Source organism: Castanea sativa, chromosome 1, assembly GCF_040712315.1.
Source record: "Castanea sativa cultivar Marrone di Chiusa Pesio chromosome 1, ASM4071231v1".
NCBI classification, from domain to species: Eukaryota; Viridiplantae; Streptophyta; class Magnoliopsida; order Fagales; family Fagaceae; genus Castanea; species Castanea sativa.
This window is the reverse complement of record NC_134013.1, coordinates 63,768,085-63,776,285: the sequence shown is the minus strand read 5'-3', so window position 1 is coordinate 63,776,285 and position 8,201 is coordinate 63,768,085. Positions and strand designations below refer to the sequence as shown.

The 8,201-nt window shown below is 35.9% G+C and overlaps 1 long non-coding RNA gene across 1 annotated transcript; it reads left to right on the top strand.

The window, feature by feature from the left end:
• Positions 1 to 697: 697 nt before the first annotated feature.
• LOC142622706 (uncharacterized) lies at positions 698 to 5,210 on the top strand. Its single transcript, XR_012841948.1, has 3 exons — positions 698 to 990; positions 4,627 to 4,760; positions 4,928 to 5,210. It is a non-coding gene; the product is annotated as an uncharacterized LOC142622706 (long non-coding RNA).
• The last annotated feature ends 2,991 nt before the right edge of the window (positions 5,211 to 8,201 follow it).

Genomic DNA, 8,201 nt, shown 5'->3' with positions numbered 1-8,201 from the left:
ATAAGGGATATCTCACTGTTTATTACACTTCTCACGGAATATTCGAGGAGAGTTTTTGTTAAGCAAAAAATACATGTTAAACCTTTCTTGAGTATTACAATGATCTCTCTCTCTCCTTAAAAACTAATCCCAAACATGTGGGATTTTTTCTTATTTATAGTTCTAGTACCATCATCTCAACTGTCTACTTGTAAAGTGGATGATCTTTCAAGCGAGATATTTGTCTCATTCATTTCCTCAATTCTTTTTGAGGTTGTGATGAGTATGTAATAAGTTGTTGGGACACTGTTTAGAGAGGTTATTCAACTATTAATGTGGTATGATTAGTTGGTATAATGCATTTGATATGGAGAGGACGGTGGCTTCACGAGGAAGTTTCTTCCAAACCTAGCTAGAACTAATTACTATTCCTTTTATCAGTTGGGCATGGCCTAACGGTCCCCAACCTCTTCTTAAGATTTTGAACCTCTTTCCTTCATCGGCTTCGTCACTACAAAAAAAATTCACTTTTTTCGAGGGTGTCCTAAAAAGGTCCAAACAGACGCTGAAAATAGACATGGGCGAATACGTATGGCTAGCTTTATTTCAAGGTTCATTAAAACCCTTGAAAGAAGCCAATACAACCGTTTTAAAAAAATGTGGACCAGTTTTAGCATCATTCCCGCGAGAGTTTTGGCTCCAAAATATTACATTTTTCAGCACCACTTTCACGCGACCCTCAAAATAAAGATATTCCAAAATTTTTCAATCAACGTAGTAAAGGCCATAATTTGAAAAATAAAAGGAGAAAACCATTTCATTCAGTCAGATCTAAAACTCGTGGATTCGTAGCTCTCCAACTCTCTCTCAGAATACTCAAAGGTGCGGTGGTCGACGACTTAGCTCCGGCAACTATCTGAGGCACGGTGGGCGGCGATATCATCTCCGATGACGAGCTGAGGGCACGGTGGTCGGAAATATCATCTCCTCCACTTCTTGGTTCGATTATAGGTCTCTCTCTATCTAACTCTCTGTTTGTTTCCCGAGAAAAAAAAATTGAAGTTGTCCCAATTTCTCTCGTTTTCTCTCTATCATTCTCTTCACTGGTAGAGAGACTTGCGTAGTCCTAGTGTTTTAGGGGCTTCGAGAGAAAGCAATAGTATAAATTAGGGGCTAGGGTTTGGATACTTTGGAATTGGAATCACGTCAAACTGACTTTGATTCAAAATAGATCCCTGGCTTAAAAAAGCAGAAGGTGTGGATTACATTATTTCTCATTTTCTTCATTTTGCTATGCATTTCCTGGTTCATTTTTGTTTTAGGTATAATCTGAAGCTTTAGCCTGATTCAATTTTGTATATAAAATCTTTTTTTGATTGTAAGTTTGAATTTTTTTTAGTGAAATTGATGCATTGGAATTGAATAAGAATGAAATAGTTTTCATTTGGCAATGGTGGCAATTAAAAATCTATTATATTCATTTTTACTTGGGGCATAGAATGTGGGGAGGACTTAAATGGAATCTGTTACCTGTTTTAGAGTTTGCTTCACTGCACAATTTCTTGAACAGAGAGAACTACAGGAATGTTATATAGATGTTATAGAGAGGACCTTATTTGTTCAATATGGTTACATTTGCATGGAAAGAAGTGCGCCACTTTAGAAAGGGTGTGATCTAAATCATGAATTGCTATGATTTCAGTTTGCTTTGGTGAAATATATTATTGCTAGGCATGCTCTCTCTCTCTTTTTTTTTTTTTTTCAACTGGTGTCACAGATTTGTTAAGACCTATGTTGGTATCAATTTTAGATGGTTTGAGTGATGAAATGGCAAAACCATAGCTCAGTGCTTTGTTGGTAATGTGTTATGGTACTAAGGTTTCAAATTTCTATAGAAATTAAAAAAAAAAAAAAAAATACAAGATCTATATTCTATCTATTGAATTATATAATGCCCAAGTCAGGTTTTTCACTCTATCAAATGTCACTAGTGATAGCAACTAGTTTATATGTGGCTGATTTTCAGGATTTATGCTGACTGGATCAATACTCATGGTTGGTGGCAATATTGCTTAACTTAAGTTGCTGCATAACTGGTGTTGTTGGAGGCGTGATGGATGCTTTGATTGATTTTGTGTGTCATTACCAAACACAAATATACATTACACAAGTTTACTTTATCCTAGTTTTATTTATTTTTCCACAACATTGCCTGATGAGATTATTTTGGCAAGAGTTAGTCTATAGCTCTGCCTTTTGTTACTACTATCAAATGTTGTATGTTTGATTGCTTGAATATGAACTAATACTATACAATAGGTAACAATCTAGTGGAAGTTGTCCTCACCATATACTTAACCTTTGATTCAAAGCACTAAATAATGATATCCGGTAATATAATTGGTTCATTGACACTTTTTTTTGTTAACCTCCTTGGATCACCTTTCTGGGAGCATGTGAAGGAGATACTGAACCCTGAAACTTCTCCTGGTGCAGAGCCTTGGGTTTACTATACAATACATGCATTTTTTGTCTTCTTATTTAATATATTTGACATTGTAAGTTTCTTCTTAACTTTATGTTCTACCATCCATTTATGTGCTGCTAGACAGTATTTTTATAATATATTGTTTTCATGATTTTCCTCTCATCCAGGGTATTAATCTTCTTTGGCAATTACTACTTAGTTACATGACAAAATTATAAAGCAAGATGATCCATTTTTATTAATCTTCTTAACTATTACTGCTGTTATACTGTTTAAGCTTCTGTCATTTTTTCTTTGATTGGATTGATAGTAACATTAACATCCCCAATTCCAGATAATCGTGTGTAAATTTGTAAGCTTCTTGTTTGGTAATTGTGAGCATGCTTATGGTTGGTCTGGGTTACAAGTCAGCTAAGGCTTATAGGATCACATCTTGTGTAATATCATAAGCCTAATTAAATCACTTTACATGCTAGTGCAGCCAATTGCCTAGAATGGAACTCCATAGAGAATTGCCCTGACTTTGCATCAAATTGGTTGTATTGTATCTCATATCCCTAACTTGAAGTTGGTAAAACTTCTATTATATGAAACAGATTATAAACTTTTAGATTGAAAGTTTGGGGGATTTCATTCATTTCATTTGACATTTCGGTTAACATGTAGATATGTATGTTGTATGCCTAATTTTTTGAAACGGGAAAGAAAAAGGAAAAGAATTTTTTTTTTTTACCTATTGCTTTTGTATCACAGTGTGGTCTTGTTGAGGTGAATTCTTATGAGGTGTGAAACAATTGGTCATGTATCACTGAACTTTTTGAAGTTTATGCATCATTGAGGAGGAATGCACTCTCTATATTATTCAACCTTGAATTGGCAGAGTCCATAATTGTAAGTGATGATAGAGTTTTGTTAGCACATTCAATTAGTATATCATGTTTTATAATTTTTTAGGACTTGACTTCAGATGTCGGTCTTATTATAGTGTCTATAAAATGGTAAAGAAACTATGGGCCCGTTTGGTAATGTTGTTTATATTTTTTGGAAATACGTGTGGGTAAAAAAGTATGTGGAAATATGTGTAATGTTGTTTAAAACTAAAAACATGTGTTTAAACACATGTACCAAACAAGCCCTATGTTTTTTAAGACCTTAGTTAGGTTGGTACAACACTCAATCATTTGTAATCACCTTGTGGAGGTTAATTATGAAAAAAATTCAATTCCTTTCTAGAATCTAAACTGTTTGTTTCTTTGATAGTTGGTTGTATTTAGGATGGTCTGTATTGAATTCTTTCTATGCAATAGCTAGTTGAATTTAGCTGGTTGTTTCTATGATAAGAATGTCGATTCCTCATTCTTAGGTCTTACGCTAATTTATGCAAAAACTGTGTATACATCATATCCATGCCCCACTTTTGGTTTTTGAAAATCCCCTTTGCGAATTAGTAACATACAAATTAGCATTAATTCTCAGTTGATAATTTGCTGAACTTAACAAGGCTTTAGAGAGGTCACTTAATTTTCAATGTTTTCGCTTTAGTAAATTAAAATTTGCCATGAGGTACAATTCAATAGTTTCTTTGATTGCATATTGACACCAATAGTGATTTTCAAAAAAAGACGCCAATAGTTTGAAAATACTTTTGGTATATGTGGATCAACATATGCCTCCCTGTGTTGTTGTTGTTTTTTTTTTTTTTTTTTTTTTTTTTTTTTTTGGGATTTATTGAATCAAAATCTAACTGAAGAAAACTCTTGGTTTCTATGCATTTCTCTGATTTTCCTTTCACACATTTCTCAAAAAACTCAAAGTTTTATGGTGTAAGTCAAGTTGATTAAGTTCAAAATAGAGTGGGTGTGTGTGCTTGTGTGTTAATGAACTAATCATGTCTGTACTTTTTTTTCTTTGGGTAATCTAGATGCACAAGACAAGTATTGTTTGTTGGATTTTGCTATAGTGAGATGGGAGTACTTTTTTTTATTATTTAAGGAATTAATAAATTTATTTTTACCTAGCAAAAGCTGAGTTAAATAGAAAATAATTAAGCTATGTGATTCTCTTGGTGCTTGATATCCTGGTTTTATAATGAAAGTTATGGCTTAATGATGCTAATAATGATTAATTGTGCTAACTTATGTTTTGCATCCTATGGACAGATGAATGCATCCTAGGCAATTGATATTCACTACTACTTGAACTACCTTGGGAATAATGGTGACTCTCTTGGTGGGAACTGGATGGGTTCAGTTGGGATGTCAAGTATGCTGGGGTTCAGACACTTGTGGTTAAGGTAATAATTCAAGAACTGAACTATGCTACTTAATTTGCTTTTTTAGAAATATGTTACATGTTGAAAATCACATGTCAATATGGAGTTCATTGTATGACAATTTTTCAATCAAACACCCCAACCATGTAACAAGTGCATGATTAATTGGTTTATCTATTTCCTTTCAGTTCCTAATGCAAGGGAAAGTTGGTGATGTATATTGAGGAGTACCAGGAGAAGGTAGAATGCTTTATGTGAGACCCTTTAAGCATTAGTATATCAGGTTGTTTTCCATTGAAATAGAAAAAGATTAAGATTATGATTTTGATCGTGCATGGTTCTTGTACTGATTCATTTCCTTTCTTCTTCTTCTTTTTTTCCCTTTTATCTATTTAAAATACTAAGTTCCTTTATGTTAATGTGAAAATGTTTACATACACTTCAAGAATGAAGGATTTAGTAATTTAGAAAGCTAATTGAATTTTGCTTTGATATTTGTGTTTTGGTATAATATAGATTTTTTAATATGTGGTTCTTTAAAGTCTATGCGCATGGCTGTGGGTTTATTTATTTATTTTTTAAAAAAGAGAAAAACCTTATTCTGAGGGTTAGGAGACCCTCAAAAAAAGGTTATTGCACTTTCTATCTCTTTTAAAATTTTCAAAGATTGCCAATCCTTGATAAAGATAAAACATTTGTATCGAGTCGTTGAAATTTGGGTTTCAAGGGTCACAAATGCCGTAGAAATTTTCATTTCAAGGGAATTGTTTCAAAGGTCATCAAGGGCCGATTAGACTCAGAATAATATTTTTTGAGGGCTTTTAAATACCTTTTTCAAGGGTTTTGACCCTAAAAAAAATCAACTTTGTTGTAGTTTCGTTGTTGGATTCACACATTCCTCTGATTATTTGGGCCCAATTCGTCTATAAGATTGTTTCGATGGGCCCCTTCCGATTCCAACCTTGGCCCATTCTCCTTTAACCCATCCTAGCCCTTATAGTATGCTACAATTATGTTATCCCTAATTTATTTAACCAAAAAAAAAGAAGATTTAGAATGTTTAAAAATATTAAATTTGATAAATGTGATTTAAAAAAATTTGCTCACAAATTACAACCTGACTGGATTTAAAAAAACGATTTTGACTAACATAATAACTAATTTGATGTAAAAATTTTCGTTGCATATAAAAAAAATAACATATGTTAAATTATATTTGTGGGGGCAAAAGGGTCAAAATATGTTCTTGGGTTTTGGGCTTGATTCGAAGGTCTAAGCTTGTCCGAGAAGGGTTACTTAGAGGCCCACAAGCAAATCATTGCGAAAGAGGTTAGAGAAAATGGTCTGAGGAGTGGTATCTCCTCGGCCCTATGAAGTGAAGAAAATACTTTGCACCTTGATGTTGATAAGGAAATTCTAGAAGGTCTGGTGGATGAGGATGAGTTCTGTATGAGCCCAGAGAGATGGAGTGAATGAGAAATATCTTAGAAAAAGCTGCTACCACCGCATTAAAGATTCTGCACCTACCTTTCTGGCCGCATTAATGGAAAAATGACCTCTGAACAGTAGTGATCAACCTTATAGCTATTGGTTGAAGAAGGTGGTGGATGAGACAAGTATCCAGATTGGTGACCTGAGCCATACGTGGAAGAATGAGGGAAGAAGATAGATAATATAAAAGGAAGAAAATGACATTAGAAGGGGGGATCGAGAAAAAAGAGAGAAACACTGTATACACCATCCTAAATTGTAATGAACACTGAAAAGTAATACAAATTGTTCTCGGCACATATCCGAGGAGACTTTCTGCTACGTAAATGTCGTGTTGCATGTGTGTTGCAATCTAGCCTAGTATTTACGTTATCCAATATCCATAAAACTTAGATTTCAAGCCCACTCTCTATAAATTTTATTGTTTTGGGCTTCTTGGGCTAGTTCCTTTCATACTGTTGGGTCCAGGTGCAATTTGTGTCCTTACAATTGACACCGTTTGTGGGAAATCTTGTGTTGTAGGACGAGTAGCGTAATGGTAGGTTCAGGTCCACACCATGCAGAGTCTTTGGAGTCCTAACATGAAGACCATTTCCAACATCTTGAGAGGGAAAGAGATTGGAAGGGCAGCGTGCATACAGGGCACACCGCTAGGAGTCATTCACGGGGTGGCAGCAGAATCCCCCACGAGGACGATGCTAAGGCCATGCAGAAAGAGATTGATCATTTGGAGAAGAAATTGTGTCGTGTGAGACGAAAACGAACACCCTTTTTTTCTGATTCTTCTTTTGATGACTCCCAAGGTAGTAGTTATAGGCTCAGATCAAGAACTCCACCTAGTGAGACTTTCTCTTATGAGGAGGATGATCTTCATGGTCATAAGGGCAAGAAGTCCTCTTTCAAGGGCTTGGGAAATGATGCTATGAGCAGGGTGTTGCACCAAATTTCCAAGTCACCCTTCATGCGCAAGGTGGAGAAAGGAACGCTTCCTCGGCGTTTCACCTAACCAAATTTCACTATCTACAATGGCCGAACAAACCCTGTAGAGCACGTGAGTCATTATAACTAGAGAATGACGGTTCATTCTAAAAACGAAACTTTAATGTGCAAAGTCTTCCCTTCTAGCTTGGGACCTGTTGCGATGAGATGGTTTAATGGCTTGAGGGCAGGTTCAATCGACTCCTTCATGGAACTTACTATGGCATTTGGGTCTCGTTTCATTACTTGTAGTAGAATTCTTCGGCCTTTAGATTCATTACTGTCCATGGCCATGAGGGAAGGGGAGATCCTGAAAACATACTCTGATAGATACTGGGAGATGTTTAATGAGATCGATGGTGATTTTGACGAGGTGGCGATCAACACTTTCAAGGTTGGCCTTCCAACTGAGCATGACTTAAGGGAATCTCTAACTAAGAAGCCTGTAAAGAGTGTACATCGGCTCATGGATTGTATTGATGAATACAAACGGGTTGAAGAGGATCAACAGCAAAGCAAAGGGAAGGCGAAGGTTATCCTTCAGGAGAAGAGGGATTTCAGGTCATAGAGATACAATAACAAATGGCCTCGGAGAGATTTTGCCAGGCAATCTGGTTTAGCCCCTCCTCAAGCAGTGAATACTATGTTTCGTGAACCTGTGCAGCAAGTGTTAGAGAAAATTCGTCATGAACCATACTTTAGGTGGCCCAATAAGATGGCAGGGGACCGTATGAAGCGTAATCAGAACCTCCACTGTCACTATCATCAGGAAAGGGGTCATACCACTGAGAATTGTAGGACCCTGTGGAATCATTTGGAGCAGTTGGTTAAGGAGGGAAGGTTGAAGCAGTTTTTGTATCGGCCTAATGGGCAGGGAAATCATTCTGGCTCGGTAAATCAGGGTAGCAATACTTTAAGGCCTCTTTTGGGTACAATAAATGTTATTTTCGCTGCTCCAAGTAGGATTGGTTCTCGCCCTACTAGGGTGATGTC